The 13,993-nt window shown below is 36.0% G+C and overlaps 1 protein-coding gene across 17 annotated transcripts in view; it reads left to right on the top strand.

Annotated features, from left to right (window-relative positions):
- Positions 1-13,993, top strand: part of ADD3 (adducin 3) — a 126,095-nt gene that overhangs the window by 20,432 nt on the left and 91,670 nt on the right. The gene's annotated exons all lie outside the window — the stretch shown is intronic.

Below are 13,993 nucleotides of genomic sequence, written 5' to 3'. Positions count from 1 at the left end.
TGAGGTGTACCTTTCTATGAGTTGGTTCTTGGTACAGTCAGTCCTTCCAACAAAAACTTGGGTATCAGCTGCTGGCTTAGTTCCTCACTTCTGGGGCATGTGGCTAGTGGATGATGGCACCAGTATTGGCAGCAAAGTGGGTTGCTCTGAAGGTTATTACTCCATGGACCATTACACGATTTACTCCACTAGCTATAAGGAGTAACCTTGCCAAGGCAGGGACAGGTATCCCTTCTCTTCCTGAGACTGCTGCATGGGTTTAACACCACTGTTGACCAAATAGTAGCCTGGCCACAGCAGAAGCAAGTGTCTCGAGATCTTCAGAGAGCTATTTAGATCAGCAAGAGTAGCCTTGGCCACACAAAACGTTCTTGGTAAGTCCTCACAAATTCTTGGTATTTAGGGGCGCCTGGGTGGCACAGCGGTTAAGCGTCTGCCTTCGGCTCAGGGCGTAATCCCGGCGTTCCGGGATCTAGCCCCACATCAGGCTCCTCTGCTATGAGCCTGCTTCTTCCTCTCCCACTCCCCCTGCTTGTGTTCCCTCTCTCGCTGGTTGTCTCTATCTCTGTTGAATAAATAAATAAAATCTTTAAAAAAAAAATTCTTGGTATTTAAAGTTTAAGTGTCCATTACGTCATAGCTGTTCTTGTATATGATCTTACGCATGAGTCCCCAGCAGCACCCCGTCAACAGTTGAGCTAGGAAGTGCTTATCAACAGCAGATGTCGATGACAACATCCCAGTGCAGATTCCTTAATATAAACAGATTCACCCTTCGATCAAAACAACTTCACTTAAGTCCTAAACAAATGTATTTGAAGTCCTAGCAAACCAATATACAACACAGTGAAGGAAGAAATCTGTCATATTGGAAGTGTTAGTGTTTCAATCTAATTTTGTGATAAACTCATTTATCAAGATTTTTAGTGTTTAAGAATGCATTTTATCAATGTTGCATCATACCAAGGACTTTGAATGGAATTTATCAGATTTGTTTTGATTTTTTTTCCATGTTTTGCTATAACATTTGATTTCACAACAGTTTTAGAAGGTAATTTGCAAGATAGCCTTTTTTTTTTTTTTTTTTTTTTTTCAAAATAAGGCCTTTAATAGTAGATCCTTCTGAGGAACTAAAAGGATTCATTATTATGGCTGGGGTCTAAATAAAATATAATTGCTTCTGATTTTACTGTGAGTGTATAAGATTTCTTTCGATCTATTTTTAAATCAATTTTAATAGGAATAGGTACAAAGTCAAGGTACTTATTGGAGAACTTTGAATTCAGCGTTTTAGTAAGTTGATTTTAAACTGTTTGGGTACTAGCTGTGTTTCATGGTGACAAAATTTGTGGGATTTTGTTTGTTTTTAGATTCCACTTACTAGTGGAAACCTAATAGTTTTGTCTTTCTCAGTGTGACTTATTTCAGTTAACGTAATACCCTCTGGGTCCATCCGTGTTGTCTCAGATAGTAAATGGTGGCAATTATTTGTATTTAAAACCTTGTAAATCAGTTTTTATAAAAACCATATAATATTTAAGTTAATGATTGATTTTTTTTTAAGTTTCTTTTTTTTTTTTTTTAAAGATTTTATTTATTTATTTGACAGAGAGACAGCCAGCGAGAGAGGGAACACAAGCAGGGGGAGTGGGAGAGGGAGAAACAGGCTCCCAGAGGAGAAGCCTGATGTGGGGCTCGATCCCAGGACCTTGGGATCACGCCCTGAGCCGAAGGCAGACGCTTAACGACTGAGCCACCCAGGCGCCCCTTTTTTTAAGTTTCTATTGGTACTTTTTCCTGAGATTTTGGTCAATAGAAAATAAAACATTGATTGATAGAACTTCGATTACCTGAAATTCCTTGGGTCCTCTAGTGAAAGAAGACCAAGTAAGAATACAAATGGATTTCAGGGATGTATTGGAAGCAGAAACTTCTAGGTGGGTCCTAAAGTCAGTATACATTGACTTCTAGATCTTCTGTGGTCTAGTATACTTAGAATCAATATTTGAAATAAAGGCCCTAGTAATATCTTGTCCAATTCTTGAGCAATAAAGATACATATGTTCATGAAAGTATATGAAATCAAAAGTTGGAAAGACAGCTTTTAAGATTTTGGAGAGTGTGTATGGGGGAGAAGGCTACATTTCTTTGGCTTTTTACTGTAAGAATTAACATTTATTTGCTATTTCTGATCAGAATAATTACGTGAGTTTTCTCAGTGTTTTTCTTTTGATAGCTCACTATCTTTTCTTTTAAGAGGTTTAATTGTAAGGGTTCAGACCTTCTGTTCAGGGATGGTGTTTGTACAGGTGGATGCCTTGTGTACAAACTATCTGCGTAGTCTGATTTGAAGTCTTCTTAGAAGGCCTTAGAATACTGCTGTCCTCTCCCCCCCAAATACATATATAATTTTAAAATTTCAAGTAGCCATGTTATTAAAAAAGGAATAAAATGAAATTTTTGAAATATATTTTCTTCATACTTTATTAAAATTTTATTTTATTCAATGTATTTAAAATATTGTCTTTCAATGTGTAATCAATATAAAAAGGTAGTGAAATATTTTGCTCTTTTTTATACATTTTGTGTGTATTTTACACCGTGGCACATCTCAGTTCAGACTAGCCACATTGCAGGTACTCAGTAATTACATGTAACTGGTGGCTACCAAAGTGGATAAGAACACAGCACTAGAATATCTTTCTTTTGTCCTACATTAATGTTGAGGTTTCTTCCAGTAGAAGTCTATTTGGGGGACTATAGCCATCTCTATGTATACTCTTCTATAATTTAATGGAAAATAGAACACTTCTGAGATTAAAAAAAAAAAGAATCATTCTTAGTCCTCAGCTTTAGCCATTTTTCCCCTTTATAATGTGATAACCAAAAACTAGTACTGCTGAAGAAATGCAAATATTATTGTATGAGAACTTTAGAGGGCAGGTTCAGTTGGCTGAGCTTACGTGAGGCAAGCTGGAATAGAAAGGGAAGAGTTAGTGCTGGGTAGTACAAATAAGATAGATCTGACTTAAAATCTTGCTGGCCTTGAGCAAGTTACTTCTCTGAACCTTCTTTATTCATATGTAGAATTGGGACAAAAATACACATCTCTTAGGTTGCTTTTGAGAACTAAGTAAGATGACATGTAAAATATTTCATGTGTAGTCTGGTACATATAAGGTGCTTAGTAAATTTGTTTTGAGTAAATGATTGTTGTTTACTTACATCCACCACTCCCAAATCCCTGTTTGTGAGAAAAGGAAGAGGAAGGAGGCATGCCTAAATTGAATGTTGGTAATATATTGAACTTCGCCAGTTTACTAAATTGACTACAGTTCAGTGTTTGTCCAAAACAAACTAGTTTCTAAGCTTTGTGGTTAATTGAGATTTTAATTCACGACCCTTATCTGAAAGTTTCAGAAAGTAATGATGTGTGAAATAGTTCATCCTCTGCATGTTTAAATACTAAGAAATGAATTTTGCCATTTATTTCCACATACTTATCCTATTGATCAGTTAATATAGCATCTGTACATGTTTCTAAATTTCAGCTATTTAAGAGAAAAATCTCAATTATTAAAGATGCTTCTTTTTATCTTTTCCTGGATATGATACAAATGCTAGCGCAGGGGTTATTGCAATTTTCTAATTTAAGTGATTTTTGCGTCTACTTTGAAAGACGTCTACAAATAGCTTAGTGATGATTGTAAATTTTTGTAGTATCTGAAACTAAGGAAGACTTTTCTAAGTGGAAGAAAACTGCCACTCAGTGACTAAGCTTTATATTATAATGCAAGTGACCAATTGTTCTTGTTCAGGCATTAACATCAGTTCATATTTTCGGATAGAATTGGGGGCTTTTTATAATACCAGCTGTATGGTGAGTGCTGAGTCTATTTAGGAGGAGCAGTTTTTAAGTCATACATTTGTGATTTGATCTGCCTTTTGAGAAGTTTACTCTGTTTGAAAATTTGAAACATCACTGAAATGTGGGAAAGCATGGAGAGTTCTAAATAGATGATTAGATTAGATATGAGCTCTTCAAAGCTTTATACTCACCCAATGTGTAGGCCACATCTGTGGTAATGTTCTTGGAAATCGGTCACATTTGAAAATCCAGTTCTTTGCCAACAGCATCTGGTTGCACTTTACATTACATACTTTGAAAGAACTTTTTGAATTGCAAAAAAGCAAACCATATGACACAGACTTTTCTTACCTGATTGAAAGTTGTTTACAGTTACGGTTGAACTTTAAACAAACTTAATTGAAGGCATAATTGTCCAAATGCATGAATTATCACAGTACCTCAGGAATAAAGGATTATTTATCAGCTTTTAAAAATTGTTCAAACTTTTACATTATTCTGATGACCCCTTACAGAGGTCTTATTTACTTCAAGTTCTTTTAGGTTTGTGGAATTTTAAAGGTGCTGACCTGATTGGAATATACTCTGCTAATGGGCAATCAAGAAATGGTGTTGATTGATGTGATTGGCATTCCTCTACCAATGTCTTACAGCTCCCGACAGCCGTTACTAGTTATATACTGTGTATATGTTTGTCATAGCTGTGTAGCTTTTGATACACAGGTATCTTACAGTAATCTAGAGTTTGACAACCTAGAAAGGATTTGTGAGGTGGTTTTAAGTGGCATGGGTCTGAGCCAACCTGTGATCTACGCAAAACATGTCTTTGGTTTCCTTAAGATTCCCTTCATGGCACCCCCCTTTTAGTTTTCCTTCTTCCTGACTTCCCAGGTGGCTAACTTGTGTCACATAATCCCTTCTGAAATGTCAGCTGATGTTTACATTTTAAAAATGAGGTGTTGTTTTTTTTTTTTTAAAGATTTTATTTATTTGACACAGAGAGAGAGCAAGCACAAGCAGGGGGAGCAGCAGCGGAAGAGGAAGAAGCAGGCTCTCCACTGAGCAGGGTGCCCTATGTGGGGCTTGATCCCAGGACCCTGAGATCATGACTTGAGACAAAGGCAGACACTTAACTGACTGAGCCACCCAGACGCCCTCTAAAAATGAGATCCTCTAACAAGGCTTTTAGGGTCCCTAGTAGAATAGTAGAGCAACAAGTATTAGGGCAGATTCTTTGGACAGGGCCCCGGCTTGATGCAAGGATTGTAGAGGCCCACTGTTGAGTACGGGACCTAGTAGCTACATGTGGCTCTTGACCATTTGAAATGTAGCCGGACTTAACTGAGATGTTAAGTGTAAAATATATACTTTATTTCTAAAATTTACTACAAGGAAAAAGAATGTAAAATAAGTCAGCTTTTAATATTTATGTTGAAATGATATTTTGACATATTAGGTTAAATGAAGTATATTAAAATTAATTTCACCTGTTTTTTTTAATGTGGCTACTAGAAGATTTAAAAACAGCTGTGGCTTACATTATGTTTCTACTGGAAAATACTGTTAAAAAGGTAAGAATTTGGGGCGCCTGGGTGGCGCAGTCGTTAAGCATCTGCCTTCGGCTCAGGGCGTGATCCCAGCGTTCTGGGATCGAGCCCCACATCGGGCTCCTCCGGTAGGAGCCTGCTTCTTCCTCTCCCACTCCCCCTGCTTGTGTTCCCTCTCTTGCTGGCGGTCTCTCTATGTCAAATAAATAAATAAAATCTTAAAAAAAAAGATAAGAGAATTTATGTTATATTCTTACTGTTAGGAGCTTATTAGAAGTTCAGGGAAATGCTCCCTCAGAAAGCCTTAGCTATAGGTATTTCAGCTGACTTGGCTGAGCCACTTTGTATTACAGTAGTCGTTTGAGAACTATTGCCTCCAAGCAGCCACTACCTCTCCTTCTCTAACTCCCAGTCTATGAGATACATTTTTTTTAAGTTACTCTGCCTACTACCTCCCGTGATTACTAACTCCTGACTAGCTGCTTCTTGAAGGTAGGTGATTTAAAAACAATTTTTTAATTGCTATGGTTTATTGGGTACCTGCCATATACTAGATACTGGGTACTTTACATAAAATCTTGAAACCTCACATCAGTTTTTCGAGATTGATACTATAAAATGAAGAAAGAGATTCAGATACACTTTGACTTTGCCCTAGATCAGCTAGCAGGTAGCAGAATCAAGATTCCAACCCACGTCTGTCTGATTCTAGAGCCATTGTTCTTTCTGCTATATTATGCTCTCATTGTGTTTTCCATTACTTTGTGTGTCCTTTAGCATGAAGCAGAATACTGTACATAAAGGAGTCTCTTGCCAATGGTGTTAGCTGATCCTTTTTTCTTGATGAGCAAGTTGAGTGCCCCCCATTCTGCAGGCCTCCCTTTTCCCCTGCTAGTACCTACATGCAAACATGAATGAAGAGACTTCGGCTTAGTGACAGCCTGTTGAGCAGGATCAGTAATGTAAAAGCCTCATGTGAAAGAACATCTCTCCCATCTTGAAAATCAGCAAAGAATGTTTCAGAGGGCTTCAAGAAGAGATACAGAAGAGTCTACTTCTCTAAATGCCAGGAATATCAAATCTGAGACTTCAAAGACCGACCATATAAGGAAAGGGCTTTTTATAGACAAAGAGGGTTGAAGTAAAATAATGGGATAGAATAAGCGTATTGAGCTGGATAAGTCTTAAATAATCCTAGGTCATCTCTTAATGGCTATGTCCTTGACATTGTTGCATTTAGAATGAGAGCATGGGGAAATAGTCCATGTGTTGGCATGCTAGTCTGTAAGTTGGAGTAGATATAATCAGAATTTGTGAGTGCTCTGGATGGCTGGATTCTACATTTACACGCTGCTGCTTTCATTCAGGCTCGAGCAAGTGTTAGTGACTTTGGGAGGATAAGGAGAGCAAAGGAAGAACAAAGAGGTTCAAGGAGTAAAACTAGACAAGGTGGGCTGTAGGGAGGTTTGGGAGAAGTTCAGATTCAAAGCCTTTTTATACACACGCGCGCGCGCGCACACACACACACACACACACACATATATTTATAATACTAAAAGCTATGTAAGTTGTAAAATACTGTTTCCGGAAAGAAACTGTGATATAGTAGGAAGAAAATAAAATTTTAACTAGGTAGTTAAATCTTCCCTGCTCTACCATTACCATAACTGGGTAACCTTAGTGAAATTACAGAATAGAAGATAATCATTGTCGTTCTACCTCTCTGGCTTTTCTTCATGATATAATAAGATCATGATGAATTTGAAAACCTTTACTGTGTGCTCATATGCTCTATACATGTTGTTACTGTTTTTATACTGTTATTTACTTCATCTGAAGTATTGCTCACCTGAAACTTCTTTCAGAGGAAAAAATATGTACCCCCATGTGATTAAGGGAAGTTAGAGTTAAATGGCCAATTTAAATAAGGCTAATTTGGCACTCATCCCTAGGCTTTATCAAAGGGACAGTGGCAGCCTTGTGGGTGAAGGGAGTGTGGACCTAATTGCTTATTTAATCATCCCTTTAACCCCTTTTAAAACTAGACCTTTGTAGGTTGATTATATAATGCGTGACCGTGCAAGCACACACGGTGTTTCTCTAAAATGAAAAGCCCTATTGAATGACTATTTTTTAAAAAAGATTTTGGTATATTCATAGTAATAAACCTGGTTTGCATTTCTTTGAGGCTCACGGTCTTCAACTTCCGACCAAGTTAGTAAAAGGTTGCTATAACTACCAGATGGCAGTCTTTCCTAATCCAGTGTTGGATGCCAGCAAACTAATACAGAATAAATGTAAGCAGAATTCAGGCACAGAATTTGAAGTATTATTTAAACTGCTCAGCTAGCAAATTTAGCATAAAGAGAGTAAGTTGAATATATTCATGTTACCATACAATTGCTCCGTTCTCAGGGCAATTCTAGAATGCATCTTTAATTTATGTTCTATGTAAAATGCTGGGTACAGGGATATTTTGCCAAATGCCAGTTTGAAATTTACTTGGGATCCATCCAGCTGGCAGATCAGTTGTACTAATCAGATGAGCCTGTTTCTGGGGAATTCATAGCAGCAGCAGTGTTCTTAAAGTATAGTTAAAAATAAGTTAATTTTTCTATTTAAAATTTGCATGTGCTACGTTAGAATGTATATAGTACAAACATTGTAACATGTAGTGCAAATACTTCATACATTTTGTAAATAATAAAGAGCAGTGACAGTAACTTCATTGTATTATGCTTATTTTTCATTTCTATTTTGAAAAGTTCTTGGGTTCATAACTTGCTTCCCTCTTAATCTCTGTGAACAAGAAAGATCCTGAAGTGCAGATGAATTAAGCCTAATATCTTTAGGCAAGTTTCTGTAGAGTATGAGCTCAAAACCAATACTCTGTTTAAGGTGAGCAGGTAGATAGGCTGAATCAAAGACCACTTGGCACAAATGACAAGGAATTCAAGCATCATAGGAGATTAGATCTGAAGAGCTAATATGGATCTTTTTTTAACCTTAAAATTAACCCATATAAGTGTTACACATTTCATTTTCATATTAGAAGCCTCATGCCCCAGAGTAACATTTCTCACACTGTGTTCTGTAGTTCTAAGAGATTACCCAGGAGAAATAGTTTCAAATATGTTTGGAAAACTACTTTCTTTACTCTTTCTCTTAAAGATTCATAATGCACATTAGCATAGCAAAGACTGAGAAATATTTCCAGGTACTGAGTTTACATTTAAAAAAAAAAACCAAAAAACCTCAGTGTATTTCAAATTAAATGTCCCATAGACCAGGGAAATCAGTCACTCTAATAACATGTAATTAATATCCTGTGGAACTCTTGTTTCTTAGAATATACTTGGGGGGAAACAAAGCCTTTAAGTAATGTGTTAGCAGATTTCAGAATTTTTGTGATTACTCTTTTTTTTTTTAACAACAATAACAAAAATATCACAATTACATTTTATTTGACAATTACAGATATCTTGGGTTGGGGGATATAATGCTTGTGTTTATAAGTTTCATTTTAAAGCCAGTGTTATAAGGCAGTTTTACATAGAAATGTTCATTTCCATAGGATATGTCTTTAAATTGATATTGATATTATCTTTTTGGGGTGCATTTTGATGCTTTTTGTGAATGTAACTTTCCTTATTAAAAATTTACATTGACTTTTGATAGGCCAGATAATTTCTCTAACAAGCTATTTTCTAATTTATATATTTTTTTCAAGAGTAAAATAAAATGTAATTGTTTTAAGTTCAGCTATTTGGTAAAGAGATGTTTTAGTAGCAATAGGCTGTTTTCATTTGAACTGAAAGGAAAACCAAAGATTTCAATAACTCAAGATAACTGCCATGTAATAAACTCTGTGAAATAAGGTTTTAAGACTATCAATATCAACTAAGACAGTGGCACTCTAAGGATAAACAAATTACTTATCTGTACCAAAGCCTACTATTTATATTCTCTAACTTGAATATACGTCAAGGATCTTAAGCATTTCTTTGCTTTCCATGAATTCCTTAAACATGATCTGTGCGCATGCTTTTTTTCTCTCTTAATGTTACAGCTAAATGTGGTTCTTGAATCATCGCTAGGTTGGAAAATTAGAAAGTTGTGTCATATTGTGAGTAATAGAAAATACTAAATATATTCACTCTTCTAACTGTGAGCCAGTGCATAAATTCAGTTAAACTAAAAAAGTTTAGCCAGCCATGTTTCAGGTTTTGGGACATGTAATGTATAAATGTAGTCTCCTACCAGAAAAAGTTCTCTTACCATTAACTGCCAAACCAAACCATGAGATAATATTTTATTTTCAGTTGTATTTGGAAGACCGCGTGTCTGTTAGCTTTGGCTTGCCATTTGCTGAATAACTAAAAATGGCATGTTTAATGGTAAGTAGTATTTATGACTAGACCATCAAACCCCAAATGGATTTAAAGGAGGGATTCTTTTATACCAAAATATAAAATAAACATTTTTTTTCCTTGTGTGTGATGTTGGTATGAGATCCTTACACTTACTCTCTTGTGGAACAAAAGGTAATTATCTCACCGATAGGGTTTCCTTTCTTCAATGAGTCCGTCCACTCAGTGCTCCCTTGATGCTAATAACTCTTCTTTGTTGATACTCCCATTCCATCTCATCCCCAGCCCCACCCTATCAGCATCCCAGGTTTTAAAGGAGTTACAGGTAATAGGGAGTAGACTCATCTGAACAATATTTATTCTAAAAGATACTACTTGGTGAGGAAGTCTAAAGATTAGAGTGATAATTCTCCACAAGAAAGGAACTGTTCTGCAACAGGAATGGGATCAGAAGCTTTAAAGCTCAGTGAGACCAGCTGACTAAACAGGAACTGCACTTGTGCTGTCTCAGCTCCCTACAGTGAGACTGGTGCTCTTGCCGCCAATCCTAGCACCATCCATTTAGGCTACTGGTTCTCTGACTTTAGCGTGCCCCAGGAAGTACCTGGAGGGCTTGTTAAACCATTGATGGCTGGGCTGAACCCTACACTTTCTAAAGCGGTAGGTCTGGAGAAAGGCCCAATAATTTGCATTTCTAAGAAGTTTCCAAGGTGCTGCTGCTGCTACTGTTGGTGTGAGACTAATTTTGAGTACCACTGGTTTGTTTTGTTTTGTTTTGTTTTAGACTAGGAAAATTTTTTAATCTTCTTTTTCCTTCTGTCCATTTCCTCCCTCATGCTACCACTGTCGCCATCAAAACCTGCCATCTTCTGTTATGGACTGTCCCAGAAGCCCTCTTTTCTTACTAGCTTTTCCTACATGATGTAAAACTTTTGCCAAGACTGAGAGGTGATTAATGGGCCAGTTTACCTGAAACATGACTGAACAAATTGCACTGGCAGGATTACACAGCACATATACAGTTTAACCAATTAATATATATATACCAATTAATATACGTATACTTGCACAGTAATTTTTTAAATGGTTATCCATAATTAGTAGTTAACCACAAATTTAAGTACTCATTATTTCATTGTAGTATAAAGCAGATAGTTTTATAGCAAAGATTATATCATGGAGACATTTAAAATACCATGTTAAAGAATTTGGACTTTATTCTTCAGTAATGGGGTGCCACTGAAGGATGTATAGGAAGTGGAATGATGTGGTCAGATTTGTTTAAAAAAATCTCATTTTGGCAGCAGTATTGAAAGTCGATGGAGGGGTGAAGGGTTGAAGGCAAAAAGGATCGTTATGGTACCCTGAGAGAGAACAGGTGCCTAAAATAAACCAGTAGTCCTAGGGATGGAGAGGAAGAGACTTCTACTTTTGGATGGAGATGAGAAATAGCAAAATCAGAAGGAATTGGTTACTATCTGGATGTGGGAGGTAAAAGTCTGCTTAAAAAAACTCCTAGGTTTTTGGCATCGAGAAAGAAAACTGAGATTGAAGATCTCTTCCCTCTCCCTCCCCCTTGAAGAATGTGTGGGTAATATGAGTTTGGTTTTTTAACATGTAAAGGTTGAGAAACTTGCATAGCAGTAGGAGATATAAAGTGAGCAGCTGGACATACATATCTGGAACTACAAGCAAGAAGTTTGACAGGACTGGAAATACAGATTTGTGAATTAGGAGAAATGATAGTTGAAGTTGTGGGAGGCAAATGAGGTTGTCCAAGGTGAATGTACATAGTGAGAGAAGTATTCCAAGGATGGAACTTTGTTGAATACCAAGGAATAAATTTTTTTTTTTATAGCCACTCTCCAGACTAAGAGAATACCAGTGTAGGCATTTGTTCTAATCCCAGCACTGTTTAAGATTACACTGATGGAAGTTCTAGGACTCCTCTGTGACCGAATTAATCTCTGAGCCTAAATTTGTTCATCTATAAAATGAGGGGGTGGTTCAGATCAGCGATTCTCAACCTTTTTTTTTCTGCTGGATTACAAGTAACATAGGGAATTCACATGCACAACACATTTCCGTGGCTGTGCTCTGAATTACGGGCTCTTTCTCTCTCTGTCATACAAGAAATGCAAGTGAATGACAGTTATGTTAATATAAACGTAACTTCGGGAGTGTTCCATTATATATTTCCAAAAAAAGCAAATATTTCACAAACTTGGGTAATCACAAAATTAGTTACTCGTGATAGATACCTCACAGCTGAGAGGCATGTACCAATGAAACTAAACTTAAAACCCCCAATCTAGTTAGATTGCTTCCTAAACTTTTGGAGTCACAGGACACTTTGAGAATATGATGAAAGCTATGGACTCCCCCAAAATACACAGATAATGTTTCGTTTTTAATTTGGGACCCCCCAAATTTTTCTGAAGTTTATCCATGGAATCTCTTGGGATTCAAGGACCTTCTGTTAAATTTCTTATCTAAAAAAGTCTCCTTGAAGATTTTTGACTTCATGTGTTGCAAAAGGAGGCCTCATTCTTTGGAAATGTACTTTGTGAGTAGGTAATTGTAGGTAAGGAATTCCATAGTAGTTTATAAATAGTGTTGTCTTTTTAAAGGCTTTATTGTCATGTCGGAGCTTGCCATAATTAGAAAATAGCTTCCTATTCTGTGGACAAGCACATTAACATTAAGAAAAATACGATGATTCAAAACACAACTGTATTAAATAAGTTATTTTAAACTAACATTCTATATTGTTGGGAGGGAAGCAGTGAGGGCAGTGGTGGTAAGGCAGCCAGAAGGTGACAAAGAGCACAGGCATTCAGGAGGTTTGACTAGTGCAGAAGTGTTTTTGTTCATGGCAGTGTGTTTGTGAAAGTGTCTTGCCCAAGTGACTTGGAAGTGTTTATCGAAGTATGTGTTAGGTAGCTGAGAAATATCCTATAAATCTTTTTACAAAAAAACCTCATGTTTTAAAAAGAGAAAATACAATTCATTTCAATTAAAATACTGTTTCTTAAATCAGGAAATATTCTGGAATAACATGGAGTGTGGATTTTAGTTTAGAATTAGCACACTAATATGATAATAATAATAATCTTATAACTGAGTTTGCCTTGGTGCTTTTTGCCATCAATTTTTTTCACTTCTTAGACTCAGGAGCCAAATCTAATTCTCATGATAATTACAAGTAAGTACTACTTCAACAATTTCCGTCATCCAATTATTTCATAAGAAAGGTTCCACTAATGATGAAATAATTTGATTTTGTTCTTTGTCTGAAATTATACTTATGCTAGATATTTTAAATTGATGTTAATCTAAACTAGTTATTAAAATTTTGAGAAAAAAGAATACATATTTTACTTCAGAATTTGAATAGGTCACCTTTTATTTTTCATGAATTGTCATGTATTTTAGCTTTTTGGCAAATTGCATGCACTGGGCCAGTAATGATTAATCTTGGTTCAGTGGTCAAGAATGTTGATTTAAAAAGCTTATTTCCAGTCTGTGGAATAGCCTAGGGGAAGACATAGTAATTTTGTTTGCGTTTGAATTGTGTGCTGGAGACCTTAGTCTGTGTGGTTGTTGGCTCAGTCCACTTTTCAGTTGAATTGCTTGCTCTTTACAGGTGGATTTCTCTTCTGCTCTTCTTCCTTTTTTCTCTTGTAGTACTTGTAACTTTACTTGAGGTAGTCTTAGCCTTTAAATCCAGATGAGTTGTTTTTTTTTTTTTCCTGAAATAATTTTAAGCATTGAAAATAGAATGAATGTATCATCAAACTTAATTTGATATTTTAAAATCATGTAATAGGAACTTTTCAAATGTGCACATGTATTTTTGAGAAAATTAATATTTATTTTTAACTATATGTGAGTTAGTTTTTAGAGAAAGTTGTAGCATTATCATGTAAAGGAACTGATTCCCCCCTTCAGTTTTTTCCAGTAACCCTACTTAGTTTTTAAGTATAGCTAGTCTTTTTCTTAGGACTTTACTCTGTAAGTTGCATTTGAATGTTTCTAGGTATTTCACCCATTTGCTGTTACTCCACTTTTATGGTTAAAATTACCCAGTCTACTTTTTTATTTTTATGTTGCAACCAAGGATGACTAGCTCAGGAAGAACGACATGGTAAAAAAAAAAAAAAAAAAAAAAATACCTTTCTTTGAGGGGGTAGAAAATATCATCTTTG

The sequence above is a fragment of the Ursus arctos genome, unplaced genomic scaffold (assembly GCF_023065955.2).
Source record: "Ursus arctos isolate Adak ecotype North America unplaced genomic scaffold, UrsArc2.0 scaffold_7, whole genome shotgun sequence".
In the NCBI taxonomy this organism is placed as follows: Eukaryota; Metazoa; Chordata; class Mammalia; order Carnivora; family Ursidae; genus Ursus; species Ursus arctos.
The sequence above is the reverse complement of the archived record's forward strand: the minus strand, read 5'-3'. Positions and strand labels throughout refer to the sequence as shown.